This window comes from Camellia sinensis, chromosome 13, assembly GCF_055761805.1.
Source record: "Camellia sinensis isolate YWXY chromosome 13, ASM5576180v1, whole genome shotgun sequence".
Classification (NCBI taxonomy): Eukaryota; Viridiplantae; Streptophyta; class Magnoliopsida; order Ericales; family Theaceae; genus Camellia; species Camellia sinensis.
The window spans coordinates 108,906,915-108,926,789 of record NC_138973.1 but is presented as its reverse complement, the minus strand read 5'-3'; positions in this window follow the sequence as shown (position 1 = coordinate 108,926,789).

Sequence of the window (19,875 nt, the reverse complement as noted above, 5' to 3'; positions counted from 1 at the left end):
TATAGAATGTTCTCTTGCCTTCCAAGATTGTGCGCACACTATCTTGCTTACTAGACGCATGAATGTACTGTCCTCTCCTTTCCTTACACATGTGCGCGTTAATACTGCCGAATAACATCGACAAAACAACCAAATGGTATTGACACGTGCTATTGGCTGGTTTTCCTCCTTGCACTCCAATTGAGCCACATAGTAGATGTTTGCCCAGCTATCTTCAACCGAGCTAATTTCAACTGATTAAGCCCAAGTCGCTTCATGTTTGAGCTAGCTTTGGCTAGTTGACTCTCGAATAATTCTACTAGTACGGTCCACTGTATTATGCTCGGTTAAGCGACATTTACTCGTTGCTCAGACGAACTTTGTGCGGCCCTTCGCCTTGACTAAGATTCTTAGCTTGGTCAAGGGTCACCCTTGTCATCTTAGCCCGATCATTCTCCACTGTGCATATTTAGCACGGTCGAGATCCTTCGCCCTTATCTTGACCCATAGTCCAAGCTCATTCAGCTTGGCCCAATGCCCATTTCATGTTAACTTGGGTGTACGATCAAAGACCCATATGGAATTTAGGTTGGCCCATTTGTTCGGCACAAATTCCCTTCTCAATTATTATTATTATTTTTATTTATGGTACTAATAATTATAAACACATAAATCAGTTATAGAATCGGATACAAATTATAGAAATAAATAAGAATTTACAGGTTTTATTAGTGAATTTACTTTTAAGAATACAAGTGAATATATGGTTTGGGAAAACCTACATCATTGCCAATATAACACATCTCAACTATGTTGATATCAAATACAGCACCAATCATATGCAATGCAACAAAGTAAAACCAAACCCGAGTTGGAGAGATACCAGTTCACAAATAGAACCCAACCAGAAAAATAGTTAAACACTTGGAAAAAAACCCAACCAGAGTTATCCACCATAACCTATACAAAATTTAACTTGCTGCAGATTAAAAATGAATGAGCCCTAATTGGTAGTTCGAATTTTAGTTTGTCTGAATTTTCTAAATTTTGATTTGCCGGTCGTTTTTCCGGTTGTTCGGCAAGAAGGTTGTATGGGGAGCAAATATTCCAGCAAGCCCGTACTCCTTTCTTCCGTGCTCTGTCAATGTCCGATCACTTGCGAGCAAGTAACGGTGAGCTACCCGGCGATGTGTGGCCGGAAAACCCCTCCGACGGTCAAGTCAGCACACACCTTAGGATAAAGAGAAAAAGAGAGGGGTGTTAAGAGTGTAGGAATTGCTTACAGAATGTTCGTCCATCTACGTATGGGGGGCGCAGACATGCTTATATACCCTCTGCACCCCATATCCACTCCCAGTCATCTCCTAACACGTGGCTCCGCTATCCCATCTGTCAGCATAAACCTTGTTGAACATCACCTAATCTCAACTGCCTGCCTTCTCAGCTGGAGCTCGGCAGCCGAGCTTCTCTATCCACGGCCGTGCTGTGCTTCATACCCAAGCACTTCACCGGCTTAGCCCAAGGAGGACCGGGCTAGGCGGCATCTCGGCAAAGCCTAGCCCGGGGCACCTCCTGTGGTCGACCTTGCGGCCGATCAAACGATTACCTCGGCTGACCACGCCTTTCCGGGCACCGGTCACTCAGCTTGACTGGCTCCACCATCGCCTGATCAAGCAGCTCGGTCCAACCGCGTACTGCCTTGCCGAGCAGCTTCTTTCCAAACTGGGCCACACATCCTCGGCCCAACACTCGCCCGACCCAAATCTGTCCGGCAAAACCCTGTCTGGCCTAGGTCTGTCCGGCCCAGTACCAGATCATTAATCTCCCTCTCAATTGCCCCTTAATTCCGTCCGTGTGAGCGTGACTGGGATTACCTATACTTCGACCGGGGTAACATTTCTTTGGTCTTCAAAATGCCAAAGGGCGACCGGGCTAGTTAAGATTACTGCCTGCAAACTTGCCCGGTTATACTCCTCAGCTGATGTCCTCTTCTTTGAAAGTAGCCCGATTGGCTCTTCGACTCTTCATCCTGTCTCTTCAATTCTAACGTCGCCATAAATGGGGACACGTGGCGGGCTGCCATTGGTTCTCGAGTAGCCAACCCGCCGTTTTGCCAGAATTTGAATTTGGGCGGTCTCTTTTGTCTATACATACAAGACCCTTCGTCCTCATTTTCCTCCTACTGTCTTTCTGCAATCCGACTCGCCAGAGCTCTAGCATCCTCCTTCAAGCCCTGCTTGCCATTTTTTGCGTTTGTGCTCGAAGGAAAAGTAATTGCCCTTCACTGGTAAGACCTTCAATCCCTCTTTTGTTGCTATCTTCTTTAATATTTCACACATTAGGGCACTAAAACTTAGTTCTTAGGGCATAGGCCATAGAAACCGTCCCAAACCTTCCACTGTTCTTGGTGTTCTTTATTTTCGCTAATGAACCTCGAAGAACTGGGGCGGACCGGGCTCCAGGTCTTTGTTTGATCCAAAAACCATATCGACCGTGCAAATAACCTGTTAGAATCAACCGCAACACTAACCGGGATAACAAAAGGCCTTGGCCGCTCAATCGGGCTAAAATCTGGTCTGCTTGGGCGGCTGAGCTCCTTGGTTAGCTTCACAACCGAGGTGGTTTGGCACTTCCAGCAGGCCGAGCTATGGCCGAGCTCGCTTTGCGCGACTGCGCTCCCTCTTACACTTGCCCTCCTTTTCCTGCAGAGTCCAAGGGGACCATTGACCATTCCTGAGGCTCCCAAATACCGAGCAGCCAACAATCACTAGTCAGTGCCAAACTTCCTCGGCCGGGCTAATTTAACCAGTCGTTCATGGGGAAATTTCGATTTCTCGTGGATACTCCAGCTGCCCTAGCCGCATTCAGAGAGGAGTACGGCATCCCGGCCGATGTCTACCTTGAGCTAGTGGAGATTGAGACAACGCCTTGGGGTAGAGAGGAGTGCCCTTTCACCGTGCTATCCATCGTCGAAAGAGGTCTTCGTTTTCCACTCAATCCATTGATCACCGAATTCCTGCGCCGAACTGGGCTAGCACCAACCCAAGTATCCACTAACACCTACCAGATAATAAACGGCGTGCACGAGCTAAACAACCGGTTAGGCATAAGCCTAGGTTTAGCCGAGATCCTGCGCCAATACACCCTAGGCCACACCGGCGACGGCCTCGCCTATTATCTTAAGATTAGACCGAGCAGAGAGAAAATCGTGACCGGCACACCAGACAAGGATCTTCACGACGATGATTTCTTCTGGGTGTCAGGCAATTACGAGACAGCCGCGGTACCGGGCTGGATGATAACCAAAAAATTTGGCAGCACATGTAAGCCGCGCAAATTAGCTCGGTTAATATACTTTCTTCATGTTTCTGTACTTAGTCATTTTCTTTCTTGTTTCTTTTGCAGCAATCCAAGCCTTGCAAGCCAACTATCATTTCCCCAACGTCGAGGCAATCAGGACCGCGCTCCGCTACCGCGACCGAGATTGCAACCAGTTGCTCAGCTACAGTCCCACATACAGACACTCCGCTCCCCGCCGGAGTAAAGTTACAGACTTCCTCCGCGCTCCAACACCTCCACCAGATCCAACTCTGCCAGACGTTCCACTCATTCGCTTGACAGAGGAGCAAGAGATGGCCAAACGAAGCAGAATCAAGAACCTGCTCACCGCCACGTCTGCCGAGATGCCGAGCGTTGTCACCCGCTCGCCAGCCGCCGATCAATCTAGCGGCGCCGTGGTCGCTCTTGCCTCTCCAGTAACCAGGCAGTCCAGTTGAGAACCTGCTCCTCGCCGTGCTGGTAAAAGAGTTCGCGCAGACCCATCTGCCGAGCTTGTCGCCGAGCTGTCTACCGAGCAGCCATCTGACACTCCTGTCCCAGTGCCGGCCTGGCGTCCACAGCTGAAGCACTGGGGTCAAGACATACCGGCCACGGCTTCGATCAAGGGCGATAAAGAGCATTTGCTCGCCTTCGATCTTACCAAAGCTCTTCTTCTACCGAACGACGTGGTCGGCAGCGACCACGTCCCTGACACTCGATTGGTAAAATCATCAGTGAAGTCTATGGCTAGGGTAAGTCAATGTGCCTCTGAAATTTTACAAGTGTTTGCCCGGTTCCTTCTCTAATCAGTTTTGCTTCTTGCAGGCCATTCAGAAACAACACCTTGTAATGGAGCGCATCCATAGACTTCGGCAAAAGGCCAATGACACAGCCAGCCAAGTCCAGAGCCTCCAAGCTGAGCTCGGCCGGGCAAAGTCTTCACTTGAGCTGGCTAATGCAGACAACAACAGACTGCTCGGTCAGCTGGATGCGACCGCAAAAAAACAGGATGAGCTCCAGACCGAGCTAAACGTGCTCCAAAAGTCGCGGAAGAAAGACTGCCGGGCTGCTAACAACGCCGGCTTCAAGGAAGCCGAGGAGAGCTATAAGAAAAAAGCCTTTGCAACACAAGACATTTACTTCAAAGCTGGCTGGAAGTCCGCCTGCGAACATCTCGGCCAGGGCTCTGACACCGACGTATTTTCCAATCCTCCTCCTGCGTTCCTACCGGTCTACCTCGTGCCTTCCGCAAATGACGTCTTCAGCGCGTTGCAAGCAGAGGCCGAGAAAGGGCTTGAAGAGGGAGACGCCGAGACAGATGCAGAGGCAGAGGATACCGAGGTGCAGGAGCAGCCCGGCCATGACGAGCCTGGTGCCCAAGACAAAATTCCAACCATCAACCTTGAGGCCGCCGATGACGAGTTTACCAATCTCTCCCCCTTAGTTTAGTTTTCTTTTTGTATGTTTGCTTTCTGCGTTTCTGATGTAACCGGGCTCTGTCCCCACCTTTTGTATTTACTTTCTATCAATGAAAAACTCTAATTTTGCCAAGTGTTTGCACAGTTGTCATCAATTCCATCTTCAGCAAAACATCTCGGTATAAATCATAGATTGAACGGAACACCTCGTCAACCGGAATACATAACTCGGTCGCAGAACAAAACAGCAACTTCATACTCCGAAATAACTATCTCGGTTGGTAATAACAAAGTTGAACAAATCATCAACTCTTCCAACCGGAGTAAATCATCTCGGTTAAGAATAGCAGTTGAACAAATCACCAACTCTTCCAACCGGGATAAATCATCTCGGTTGGGAATCCTACGTTGGACAAAACACTAACTCTTCCAACCGGAATAAATCATCTCGGTTGGGAATCCTAAGTTGGACAAAACACCAACTCTTCCAACCGGAGTAAATCATCTCGGTTGGGAATCCTAAGTTGGACAAAACACCAACTCTTCCAACCGGAGTAAACCATCTCGGTTGGGAATCCTAAGTTGGACAAAACACCAACTCTTCCAACCGGAGTAAATCATCTCGGTTTTTACATTAAAACAACAGTCCAAGTGCTAAAGCAAAATTACTTCTATATATTGACAAAGAGAATTACATTTTGAAGTGCAAGCCAAAAAATTCCTTTGCACAAGAAAAGAAAGCAAAAACTTAGAAATAATACAGTTTCAGGTTGGCCGCATTCCATGGCCGGGGTATTGCTCTTCCCTCGAGATCCTCCAAGTGGTAAGCCCCCTTGCCCGCCAGACCGGTGATCTTGTAGGGTCCTTCCCAATTTGCCCCTAGTTAGCCTTCACCTGGCACCAGGGTGTTACCCATAACTTTCCTCAAAACCCAATCACCAACTTTGAACGGTCTGGGGTGCACCGTCTTGTTGTACTTCTTTGAGAGCTCTTGTTGGTAGGCGGCCACATGGATGAGGGCCTTCTCCCGACGCTCTTCCACTAGGTCCAGCTCCAAGGCAATAGCCTCGGCATTCAGTTCGGGCTCAAAACTCTCGCTTCTTAGGGTGGGCATGCCAACTTCCAAAGGTTTGACCGCCTCTATGCCATAAGCCAAAGCAAATGGAGTTTCCCCGGTAGATCGCCGCGGGGTTGTTCGGTATGCCCAAAGGACGCTGGGTAATTCCTCAGCCCATTTTTCCTTTGCCTTCTCCAACCGTTTCTTCAATCCATCCAGTATAGTCTTGTTCGATGCCTCGGCTTGACCATTGGACTACGGGTAAGCCGGAGTGGAGTTGTAGAATTCAATCTTCAAAGCTTCACAAAATCCTCTGAATAGGCGACCGTCAAACTGGGTGCCGTTGTCAGAGATCAAGATCTTGGGGATGCCAAACCGCGTGACCACATTCTGCCAGACAAACCGCTTCACGTCTTTCTCTTTGATTGTTGCCAAGGGCTCAGCTTCAACCCATTTTGTGAAGTAATCTGTGGCCGCAATGAAGAATTTCCGGTTGTCCGGTGCTGTTGGCAGTGGCCCCCCACATAGTGAAGGGCCAAGGACTTGTGAGGGGAAGAAGTTCCCTAGCAGGCTGATGGATCTGATGGGCGAATTTCTGGCATTTTTTGCACTTGCGGACGTACTTTTGTGCGTCGGTCTGCATGCACGGCCACCAGTATCCCCGCGAAATAGCTCGGTAGGCCAAGGACCTGCCCCCTATGTGGCTGCCACAAATGCCTTCGTGAATTTCGTACAAGAAGGCCTCCATATTACTCGGGTGCACGCACTTTAGATAAGGACCAATGAAGGACTTTTTATACAACGCACCAGATGGAGAGAGCCAAAACCGCTCTGACTTCACCCGGACTTTGTGTGCTTCTTTCTTGTCAGTTGGTAGAGTCCGGTCTCTGAGGAACAAGATTAAGGGGTCAATCCAGGAAGGACCTAGCGCGGCGCAGAGTACATCCGTCTGCCCGGCGTCTTTAATGCTTGGCCGTGGAAGAAAGTCAATTAACAGGGGATTTGGAAATGTACTATCTACCATCAAAGCGAGGCCAGCCAACTCATCAGCTCGGCTGTTTTCTTCACAGCCAATCTGTTGAACTCTGATTGCCTGAAACTGCTTGATGTGCGCCCTGACCAGAGCTTGGTACTTCGCCATTCTGTCATCCTTTGCTTCGTAAATCCCAGAGACTTGATTAACCACAAGCTGGGAATCACTGTACACTAATAGCTCGGCAGCCTTCATTTGAATAGCGCTCCTGAGCCCGGCGAGAAGGGCCTCGTACTTAGCCTCGTTGTTAGATGCTGGGAAGCCAAGCGTGATAGAATGTTCAATGGTTAGGCCATCCGGGGAGATAAGAATGATACCTAGGCCGGCACCATGACAGTTGGATGCTTCATCAACAAAAAGCTTCCACATTTCCCCCACAAAAAGCTTCCAACAGTCTGATGGGTCCTGAGAGTTGCGAAGGGCAATGGGATCACGGTTTCTTGGCTGTCTGGTTTCAAGTTCCGTGTTGATTGGTTCCACTCCAGCCCTCCTTGGTGATTCAGCACCGGACTCAGCAAGGCGGTCGACAATGCTTAAGTCCGTAGGCGAATCACCAAGTTGCGGTATTATGTCGGCCGCAGGCTCTGTGCTGAGTAGTTCCATCACTTCACCCTCTGACGGCGCGGTACCGGACAGAGTGGGTGGGACAACAATACCCGACTCCGTCATCGCGTCATCGGTTGGTTGAATTGGACAAGTTGAGGGTACTACGGTGGGGCGCGCAAATACCGCGTCGGCAACTCCACCCAGTTGTGGTATCTCGGTCAGGCTTGCAGTCCCCTCTTCTTCGGCAGCGGCAATATCGACTGGGCATACCGGATGAGTTCCTGGCGAGAATTCAGCAACGAAATCGGCCAAAGTTTGGGCCTTTATGGCTGTGCGTAGTTGGAACTTTATATCAAACTGTCCCAATTCGACCGCCCACTTGAGAATTCGGCCTGAAAAGTCCGCCCGTTCAAACAAGGCCTTAAGGGGAAACTCGGTCAGAACGATGATGGTATGGGCGTGAAAATAATGCGCCAACTTCCTTGAAGCCATCATCAACGCCAACGCTAGCTTTTCCAGCGGCAAGTACCTCGTCTCAGCCGGCAGCAAGGTCTTACTGACATAAAAAATTGGGAGGTGCTTGATTCCTTCAGCTCGGACTAGCACCGCATTGACTGCATGCTGGGAGACGGCAAGGTAAAGGTAGAGTTCCGCACCCGGCTTTGGTGTAACCAACAGTGGCGGAGTAGACAGATATTCCTTGAGCTCGGCCAAAGCACGGTCACACTCTTCGTCCCACGAGAACTTTGACTTTAATGCTTGAAAGAAAGGGCGGCAGCGATCTGATGACCGGCTTATAAACCGATTAAGCGCGGCGGCCATCCCGGCCAGATGCTGAACGTCCTTAGCCGAGCTAGGCTGCTTCAACACTTGCATGGCTCTGATCTGGGTAAGGTCTGCTTCGATGCCTCGGTTCGTGACTAGGAACCCCAAAAATTTGCCGGATCCCACGCCAAAGGCACACTTTGACGCATTCAAGCGCAGCTTGTGCTTCTTTAGAATGGCAAACATCTCGGCTAAGTCGGACAAATGGTTTGCCTCATGCCGGCTCTTTACCACCATATCATCGATGTAAGCCTCCATTGTCCGGCTAAGTAAAGGAGCAAACATTTTGGTCACCATCCTTTGAAAGGTTGCCCCGGCGTTCTTCAAACCAAAAGGCATGACTCGGTAGCAGAAGAGTCCCCTTGGAGTCGTGAAAGAGGTGATCTCTCGGTCAGGCCCATGCATGGCGATCTGATGGTAGCCGCGGTAGGCATCCAAGAAACTGAGCCTATTATGTCCAGCCGTCAAGTCCACAAGCTGGTCAATTCGCGGCAAAGGGAAGCTATCTTTGGGACAAGCTCGGTTGACTGTCTTATAGTCGACACAAACTCGCCACTTTCTATTCTTCTTGGGCACCACTACTGTGTTGGAAATCCACCGAGGGTAGTGCACTTCCTGAATTGCTCGTGCCTCAAGAAGGTTCTTCACCTCCTCTGCAACTACCTCGGCGTGATGCAGTGCCGATCTCCTTGTTCGCTGGATGACTGGCTTTGCCCCAGGGAAGACGTTGAGGTGATGGCAGATAAAACTTGGATCGAGGCCGGGCATGTCATAAGGCGACCATGCGAAGACTGCGATGTTGGCAATCAAAAACTCAACCATCTCGGTCCTCTTTTGGGAAGTAAGGCAGGAACCGAGCAGGAAGAACTTATCCGGCCGCTCTATATTGAGTCGTACCTCAACCAGGTCCTCCACAGCTTTGTCCTCTGCCTTAGTGCCCACATCCTCCAGAACTCCTCGGTCTTCCGGTCCTTCTATCATTTGCACGAACCCTTTGGCAGCCCGGTTGCCGTTCACCACCACGAAGCACTGTTTGGACATGACTTGAACCCCCCAGATCTCCTCGATTGCCCCCATAGCCGAGGAGAATCTCATCACCTGGTGGTAGGTCGACGCTACAGCTTGCATAGCGTAAAGCCATCCCCTTCCAAGGATAAGGTTGTACGTCGAAGGCACTTGTAGCACCCAAAACTCCACTTGTTTGACCACGGATCCCGCTTTGACCGGCAAGATAATCTTCCCCAAAGGCCACTCCGGTTGTGAGTTGAAACCAACCAATGGCGAAGTCGCCGGGGCCAAGTCCGTATCTCGGAGCTTGAGCTGTTTGAAAGCGTCGTAGTACATGATCTCGACCGAGCTTCCCTGATCGATCAAGATCCGTTTGACTTCAAAATCTTTGACGCGGAGTGTAACTACTAAGGCGTCATTGTGCGGTGTCTGAATGCGCTCCAGGTCCCTTGAGGAGAAGCTGATCACCTCTTTCACTTCTGTCTTCCCCCTCTTGAGCGCAGGCTGAACTGACAAGACTTCCCGCATGTGCTCTGCCTTTTTGATCATACCATGGAGCTCGCAAACACGCGCCGGTTCCACTATGCCGTGGATGACATATACAACCCCTTGAGGAGGTGCATCTCGGTCATCCGGTCCCCGCGGATCAGCTGGAACCTGGTTTGCCTTGACGCCCCCATCAATGTAAACATCCAGGTGCCCGGCTGCGACTAGCTCTTCCAAGTGTTGCCTCAAAGGCAAACAGTCCTCTGTTCGGTGGCCCCTCTCCCGGTGGAATGTGCAACGATACCGCGAATTGTAGCCCTTCTGTCCATCGCCCAACTTAGCAGGAAACCGGACATACTCCTCGTCTCGGATTTCACTAAGTATGCGATAAATTGGAATCTTGAAGACCGTGGTGATGTCAGTCCTTGCCTTCAATCTTCTGTTGGCATCCGCAACATCATCTCGGGCATAGTCATCCCGGTCGTTCCGACGTCCTCTACCCCGGTTCTTACGATTCGAGCCACGGTCTGATTCCTCTGCTCTGTCACTTGAGCGGCAGGACTCTCGCCCAACTGTGTGCACTTTACCTGCTGTCTTCTTGTCCGTTGCTACCGGAGTTGCCTTCATGGTAGATGCCGACGCGTCATCCTCTACTCGGATGTGCTCATTGATCCGCTGCATGAGCTGGCCCATGGAGGTCGGTTGGTGCATGGTGAGCGAGTCCCGCAGTCTATGTCCGACCGGGAGACCACGCTTGTATTGAGTGATTGCAAGGTTGACCGGGCAATCCAAGATCTCGTTGAAGGTTTCCCAATACCTTGAGTTGCATGCCTTCAGTGTGTCGCCCGGTTCCATCTTGACACTTAGTAAGTGATCGACCTTTGGTGTTTTTGTGTTGGTTTTGAAGCACGTCACAAAGGCTTCGGCCAACTGATGCCACCGTTGAATGCTCCCTTCCGGTAACCTCTCGAACCACTTCAAGCCCAGCTCGCCTAAACTTGACGGGAAGATCAGGCACATGAGACCGTCATTTCGCCTATGTCCGGCCATAACCTGTCGGAAGTGGCTCCTATGCATGTAAGAATCGGTTTTCCCGTCATAAAGCGTGAACTTTGGCTGGTGAAAGCCTGCCGGAAGCGGTGTTGTTTCTATTTTCGGGAAAAAAGGGGTGGCGCTCAGCCTTGCCAGGTCCGTATCTACAAAGAGTGGCGCTGCTGGGCGGGGTGGAGGCATTCCGACCTCCTCGCTGGCGTGAACCCCATATGATAGCCGTTGAAACGCCGGCACCCTTTGTGCCTCCCGACGGCGAGCACTTTCCTTCAAGACTGCCCGCAAATCCTCGGAGTGAGCAGAATATGAGTACCTCGACATCGTCACCGGACGCGAGGGCTGGTATGTGCTATCCTGCGCGCTAGACTTCTCTGCATGCATGTCGGAATCACCAACCTGGTAACTTCTGGTAATAGAGATGGATGGAGTGCGTCGTTGACTCTGACCGCCTGAACGGCGGGATGGGGTGCGCTCACTGTGGTCATCCACTCCAGCTACACCCTTCCCTTTGACATGCCGCTTGAGCTCCTCCATCTCCGCCGCCATTCGCCGGATGACAGCGTCTTGGTCCCTCAACTTGTGTTCCAGACGTCGGGCATGTGATTCTCTCTGCCGCCGATGACCGTCCGGACTTCGTGAGTGGCCATAACTTCTTCCGCGCTTATCCCGCGCATCTCCTGACTGTCCTCCGGTGGGTGTCTCTAAGTCTGCCATTGGATGGATGGCGGGCGGTCCTTCTCTCCTTCGGGTGTACTCCGGGGTGGCTCCGTCTATGGCAGACAACGGAAACTCTTCGTTGTTCGCCATGGACGGCGATCAGACGAGCCTGGAAGACAAGGTTTTGTCTGTCAAACTTCCGATAGACGGCGCCAATTGTACGGGGAGCAAATATTCCAGCAAGCCCATACTCCTTTCTTCCGTGCTCTGTCAATGTCCGATCACCTGCGAGCAAGTAACGGTGAGCTACCCGGCGGTGTGTGGCCGGAAAACCCCTCCGACGGTCAAGTCAGCACACACCTTAGGATAAAGAGAAAGAGAGAGGGGTGTTAAGAGTGTAGGAATTGCTTACAGAATGTTTGTCCATCTGCGTATGGGGGGCGCAGACATGCTTATATACCCTCTGCGCCCCATATCTACTCCCAGTCATCTCCTGACACGTGGCTTCGCTATCCCATCTGTCAGCATAAACCTTGCTGAACATCACCTAATCTCAACTGCCTGCCTTCTCAGCTGGAGCTCGGCAGCCGAGCTTCTCTATCCACGGCCGTACTGTGCTTCATACCCAAGCACTTCAGCGGCTTAGCCCAAGGAGGACCGGGCTAGGCGGCATCTCGGCAAAGCCTAGCCCGGGGCACCTCCTGTGGTCGGCCTTCCTGCCGATCAAACGATTACCTCGGCTGACTACGCCTTTCCGGGCGCCGGTCATTCAGCTTGACTGGCTCCACCATCGCCTGATCAAGCAGCTCAGTCCAACCGAGCACTGCCTTGCCGAGCAGCTTCTTTCCAAACTGGGCCACACATCCTCGGCCCAACACTCGCCCGACCCAAATCTGTCCGGCAAAACCCTGTCTGGCCTAGGTCTGTCCGGCCCAGTACCAGATCATTAATCTCCCTCTCAAAGGTGATAGTCACGGTTGACAAGGGTGATAACTGCGGTAAACAAGTATTGCACCAGTCGTCTAGACGGTCGACCGGTAAACACAAATTTGAGATTTCGAGCAGACTCAAATTTGAACTATGAATCATTTTTAAAAATGAAATCATTAACAGAAAGGACATCTATGTTGAAAAAGATTCTACCCACAAAGCAATTCGCACTTTTACCAACTCACATAGCTTCTCCAAGTTTAGTTGAAAACCATTAAAAACACGACATCATTTCAGTTGAGAGTATTTTCCTCTTGTATTTATTTGAGGTATTCTTATATGAACGTTAGATTAATAATATGTTTGTAGTAATTGATAATTAGACTTTGATCATTTTGTCCAATCTAAATGGTCTCACCCAAGAGGCTAAAGCCCAAACTCCTACCATGCTTTCTCTTTCTTAGATCACATGAATGGAATAGTAACCATCCCCTATATTAAAATTACCACGCAACAACACACCCAAAGATTTAACTTTAGTGGAGACATACATGTTTAAAGTTGGACATTATATTGTTTGTTTGTTTGTTTTCTTCTTTAGATAAATTACATAAGTAGTTTTGCATTTTACTTATTGTGTTATTTTAGTTTTTATATTTTCAATTGACTCAATTTTGATATTTAATTTTTAAATTTTTTATCAATTTGGTATAATTGATAACACTGGTTAGTGTTTTTGATGGAAGATGATCACTGAGTTGATTGATATTAACTTACTGGGCTTAGCAAGTTCATAATTTTGCTTCTAAAAATATAACATATGTTGCTCATTTACCCATTCTTCATTTACAAAATTATTAATGGTTGTAATTAATTTAACAAAATTGACACAAAATTTAAAATTAAGGATCAAATCGAGTCAATTAAAAGTGTAGGAATTAAAATGATATAAAAATTAAAATGTAGATACTATCAATGTAATTTTTCTTGTATCTTTTGGATACATGAAAAACATGCATTCATACAAACATAAAATATTTACAAGCGTACACCAAAAAGGGCTTATGAATCCAAGCTTCATATGACTGATACCTTGATTAATAGCCAACAGTGATTAGTGACTGTTGCGTAGTTCGTGAAAAATATTTAGAATTTTATTTTGATGATTCAAATTATTCAATTCAAGTAAAATATATTTTTAAAAATCAAATTAATAAGATATCGATAACTTTTTTATCAAATCATATTTGTATTTAGTTTGATAAATATTTATTCATTTTAGTTCGATACATATGAAATTTAATGAATGAATTATTAATATCTAATCAACTTGATTTTTTATAAATATATTTTACCCAATATTTTTAAAAAATTGGACGGTTCATAAAATTAAAATAAGTTCCAAAGTAAATTTTACCAGCTGCGCAATAGTGACTCCAAGTATATTGGCTGGTTTTCCACCGACTTTTGGCGAAAATACCAATCAGTGTGTTTGATTTGAGTTTTTGAATTAAATTTTTTAAAAATTGAATTTTTTGATTTTTGTGTTTTTTTATTTTTAGTGAATATTTTTAAAATTTTAAACTTTTTTAGATGCATCTTACTTAGATGTATCTAAAAAGTAAAAAATTTGTGAAAAAATATTTTAAAAAATTAATAAATATATAAAAATACAAAAAATGTACTAAATTCTTATATTTTTTTTGTATTCTTGATATTTAGTGAATTTTTAAAAGACTTTTTTCATAATTTTTTTACTTTTTAAGTATATTTATGTTAAGTATGTTTAAAAAATAAAAAAATTATTTAAAATATTAAAAAAATTCAATAAAAATAAAAAAACATAAAAAATAAAAAAATAAAATTTTTTAAAAAGTGTTTTTTTGAAAAACCTAACTAAGAAAGCTGCATGCTTTTTTTATTAGAGAAATAATTTGTCAGACCGAAACTTACGACGAAGTGTTTTGATGGGCTCCATTAATAGCCAATAGGAAACTGTCACATGGGTCGGTCTTACACCAATTTTCAATGAAAAGATGGTTTTATTAAAACGAAAACAAAAATGGTAGGGATTACAAAAATTCTGTTAAAATTTTTATTAAATATTTTATATAAATGTAGGACTCATATGAAATCCACATGATATAAATGTTACATCCATGTAAGATATTTAGTAAAAATTTTGATAGAATTTTTAGAATATCTAATATTACTCAAAGGAAAATGATTCTCAAATCAAAACTTCAGTTAACTTATGTAGACTTCGTTTGGCATGATTGCTTGGGCTAATTTAGCCATATAAGACAAAATTGACTATTTTAGTCAAATATAACAAAATGTCACATCTAATCCTGTACGAGCACGAAATAATTCTTTTCGTATGATTCTGTTGATCAAGTTTGCGCTTCTCCAAGCGTCGTCGCTTCACTTCCTGAAAACACAACTGTGAGCTAGCCGGCGGGTATGTGCCGGAAACCCCTCCGATGCCTAAGTCAGCAGCTAGACAATAGACAATAAGCTCAATGTATTCTAGAGTAAAAATTAGGATACCTATACATAGGTCTAATCATGAACTTTTATAGACTTTACTTGGCACAATCCTAGTAGGATTCCAACTCTTCTTATAAGAGTCCTTCTAGGAATCACACACCCTACTCACTACCAACCAAGTGAAATGGTTTGCAAAATCCTAGTAGGACTTTATTCTCTTTAGTAGAGTCCTTCTAGGAGTCACACTCTTACTCACTACCAATCAAGTGAGATGGTTTTGCATAATCCTAATAGGACTCTACTCTCCTTAGCAGAGTCCTCCTAGGAGTCTCAAGCCCAAGGATAATGATTATCCCTAAAACACCCTCATCACTGCAAGCCAAGTGAGATGGCTGAACCCTTATCTCGGCTGACATTGCGGTCAACCGTACTCACACAGCTCGGTGATACTTTAAGTACCACTGTCAGTCTTGACTCTGAGATGATGCCTTGTAGAGCTATCCTTTAGCTCGGTTCTCCCTCCACTGATACCTCGGTCCAGGATAGCTAGGTCAGGTCACTGGTAGCCCATCTTTGACCGACCCGGTGTTTAGATGATCAAGGACCGTGCTACATAAATAATTACCTCGGCCCATAGTTCGGCCCAAACTTGAAATATGAGATGTCTTCTTGGCCTAAGACCGAGCTACACCAGCCCTTATCTCGGCCCATTACGTGGCCCAACTCCCAAAGAAGACTCTTCCTAGCTCAGCCCAATTTATTTACAAATTACAAAAGTAAAAAAAGCTAAAAAACCTATCGCAAATAAGACTTTTTGGCCTCAGAAAAAATAATCAAAAAGCCAAAAAATTAAAAAATCAACCCACATCCCAAACGAAGGCATAATAAATGCTTATCAATGCTCTTTTTACTAGAGTCTTGGGATCACCATTAACATGCTGAAATAAGTTCAAACCAAGTTTAATAATAGGGTTTAACTTTTCTGAAGTTATCATTTGAATTTGAAAGAGTATTTGAGTTTTGTGAATTCATTTTGGAATTAATTTTAGTAATTTGAACTGTTCACTTTTTAAGACTTGTTATATAGAATATTCATATAAAAAATTAAGATGATTAGATATCAGTAGTTATATATTTGAATCATATTTGTTTTTTAAAAAATGAACAACAAATATAATTTTAAGAATAACCATTTATTTTTTGTAATACAAATGTGATTTAAACATATAGGTACCGATGTCTAATTATTTTAATTTTTTATATGAATTCTACTTAACAAGTCTTAAAAATTGAACGGTTTAGATTACTGAAATTAGTCCCAAAATAAGCGCACGAAATCCATACACTCTCTTAAGTTGAGATAACTAATTTAAAAGAAACCATGATTAAGCTTACTTTGCTTATTACATGACAAATCTTAAGTTAATTATCTTTCATTAATGATAATTAATGGTACATTTATCTTATTAAGATAGTCAATCTGAGAGAATTTTCATTTCTTTTGACAAATTTATAATAATCTTAAAGGGTAATACTTTGCACCCTTATACTTTATACCCCGCTTTGGTTCCTACATATGAAATTGTGACAGTCAACCCTCTATATTTTTGGTCAAATCCTACTTTGGTTCCTACAAATAAAATTGTGACAGTCAACCCCCTACAACTTTAGTCAAATCTCATTTTGGTTTCTACACAAGTGTCAATGTCTTCCTTCTGTTACTACATTATTTAAATATTTAACAGAATCCAGTCATGTGACAAAAATGTGATTACGAAATTAGGGTAATAGAGGAAAATTATTCTCATTTTTTTGTCCTAAAATTTACATCAAATTATTACTGTATTAGGTTGAAATAAAACGCAAATTGTGAACGACTAAAAAGATGAACTAGGGTTTTACACAAATTGGAATCACGAAATTACGTTTTCTATAGTAACATAGTCTTCTGTCTATTTCATTTCTCTTCGATTTGTCTACTGTTTTTTTTTTTTTTTTTAAATTTTCAAAAGTTTTATTTTCTTACCTCTTTGTTCTAATTTTCAACACACACACACACACACACACACACATCGTTATATAACTTTCACGTGCTTATTATGTAGGACAAACTGTGAACCAACTAGGCCTAGCCTAGTTGGCCACCATGCATTCCTTAGGGCATAGTCCCAAAGAGGTCATGGGTTCAATTCTCCTTAGGGAGGTTAAATTAAGGGAGTGCAAGCACTTAGGTGCTTTGCCAAGGGTGGAGAGATTTTATTCCATAAGTGTTAATCTAATAACTAATAACTAACATTTGTCGATCAAAAAAAAAAAAAAAGAAAGTAGGACAAACTGTGTATCAGTGAAAGATATAGATAATTTTTCTCTCTTACCATCATTTCGTAGTTATATTCTTGTCACATGGATGGATTCTGTTAAAGATTTAAACAATGAAGTAACAGAAGGGGGATATTGACTGTAACGCCCCAAAAAAAATATGACAAACCCATTTTGTTTGCAGAAGTAGAATTGGAACGACACACTTTCATTTATCAGAGTTAATATACAAAAGGTGATACATGCGATATACATTCATAAATGTCCTATCCTGAATCTACAACATGTGCTACTAATAATCAAAAGATGAAATTTGAACAAATAATTAAATGCCCTGACGACTTATATCTTTTCAAGTCATTCCTTGGTTACAACAAAATGAGTCTAGCTCAATACAGTTAAAGCCCTTGGCTATATAAATTACATCCAACAAAAACGAGCCCTTGCTCCAAGTCTCTTCATGCTACTATCTTGGCGGAGGCATGTCGCCAGCACCTGAAAATGATTTTTCCCAATAGAGTGAGTCAAAGCCCAGTAGAACAATCTAACACAATATATGAATCTTAACAAAAGTATAAGTATGAAGTGCATGTCTAATGCCCATTATGGTATCAATCATATCCTACAAGATCATAATATATCAAATTCCTTAATTCCAGTCCGTTTTATCCCAATTTCATTCATGTCAATTCATTTCACCTCAATTCATGTGTTATTTTTGTTATTATCCAGACATCCCAACTAAGAGTACAACTCATTGGCTCTCAAACATATATAATCAATACCCAACACTTCAATTTGTCATTTTACGGAAATTTCGTTCGCGGGAATCGGTACCCATGTATATGCGCGGTTTTCGGGACTTACACTCAGGACACACGGGCCAACTTAATTTAATGGAGTTCATCCATTTTCTCTTCCCACATATGGAGTACATTCCATTTCTCTTCCCAAATATCATATATATACAATGTATTATAACACAGTCATATTCGATGACAACCAATAGGAAGTTAGTTTCAATTCGCCTAATCCTCATGCAATTTCATAACAATCATGACTATCTTCCACCGATAGCCCAAAATAGATATTTCTAAATAGATATACAATATTTACAACAGATTGTAGACACCCCATTTTTGACCGACCTTAAGACTCAGACGTCACCAGTTGAGCGCTCGGTGATGTTATATATTGTGCTCGACCTGAGGTTTCAAAGTCTAGGCTGCGAGCCTTGCCTCCAGACTTCGGGACTCTTTTTGTGCCTTGCCTCGATTTGTGAACCAGGTTCTGTTTTCTTTGTTTTCTCTTCCCGAAGGGAGGGAGAGGTCTCGTAGACCATCTCTCAGTGGCCGTAGGCTACATCTCGTGGTCGTAGGCCATTTTTCCCGTTTGGAGCCCGGTTTCTGGTTTTCAGAGCCGTTGACCGTGTGCCTTGGTTCGGGACCGCTTAACTACCTCCGTTTGCTCCGATTTTTGGCACACACCTTATTTCCTCCCTTTAGAGGGACACTGTGGTGCAGGAGACCACCTTCGTGGTTATACGCCACTTCCGGTGCCTAACAGCCTATTTTCGGGGCCTCGGACCGCGCGTTTTGGCCCCCGAACCTTCGTTTTGCATCCGTTTTGGTCCTTTTTTGGTAGAGACCCTATTTTCACTGTTAGGGAAGTGGTAGGGTGGTGGCCGGCCACCTATTCCCCTGAAAAGCCAGTTTTCTTTTTTTCTCTCTCCAAAAGTCGATTTTTCTGACAGAAAGTTGGTTTTTCCCACTTTTGAGCCACATTTTTCGGCTTTTCATACCACCATGGTGATCTACTCATCTGGGAGGCCACCAATATGGGTAGGCCGACCAGTAATTCACTTTGACCCTTTTGAACCTGGCTTAAAAGCTAGCTTTTCTCTCTTCTAGGTCACATTTTCTGATTTTTCTCCACATGGCTGTGTTCTACTCATCTGGGCGGCCACCTCTCTGGGTAGGCCGACCAACAATTGTTCTTGAACCTTTTGACCCCTGGTTAGCCGACCAGGGGAAGTGGCCGGCCGGCCACTTGAACTGGCCGGCCTGTTTATTGCTTTTTCTCTTTTTGAGTGTAATCCAGCTGTGCCAGCTGAAGATCATTTGGGGCATCCTCCATACACGTGTATGGAGGATCTTTGAAGATTCCAAGAGAAGCTTTGGCCTCTCTTCTCTATAAGAGAGGCCCTCCTCTTTGTATCTTAGGTTAGACACTTTTGACCAAGGCTTATACACCTCTCCCTCCATTGCTACCATTCCAAGCTCCAAAACCCTAACTTCCTTAGCCCATTTACACTACAACCCATAGCACCACACCACCATCATCCATTCCAACCCCTTGGAAGTCATTTGCAGAGGTTGAAAGCTCATTTCCTTGGACCAAAGGCTGCTAGAAAGTTAGGCTACAAGGGTAAGCTCCTATTCTCTCAATTTTTGCACTATTTTGTTCTATATCTTAGCCCCTTTTGCTTACATTTTTGGACTTCGGCCTAAACTGAAAAAAATCTTGTTTTGATATCATCTTTATGTTTGATTAAGGTCTATTCTCTATTTGGGGTCATCTTCCCCTATGCATGCTTCATTCCTTCATGATTAGGGCCATGCATTAGAGCACTTGCATTGGCCATGGTTTGGCCTCTTAGCCACTGAAATCAAGTGGATTTTCAGTGGCTTTGATGCATTTTTGAGGGCCAAAATTAGAGGGGGTGACCCCCTCTCTCCTTGTTTTGTTTGGGGATCTTT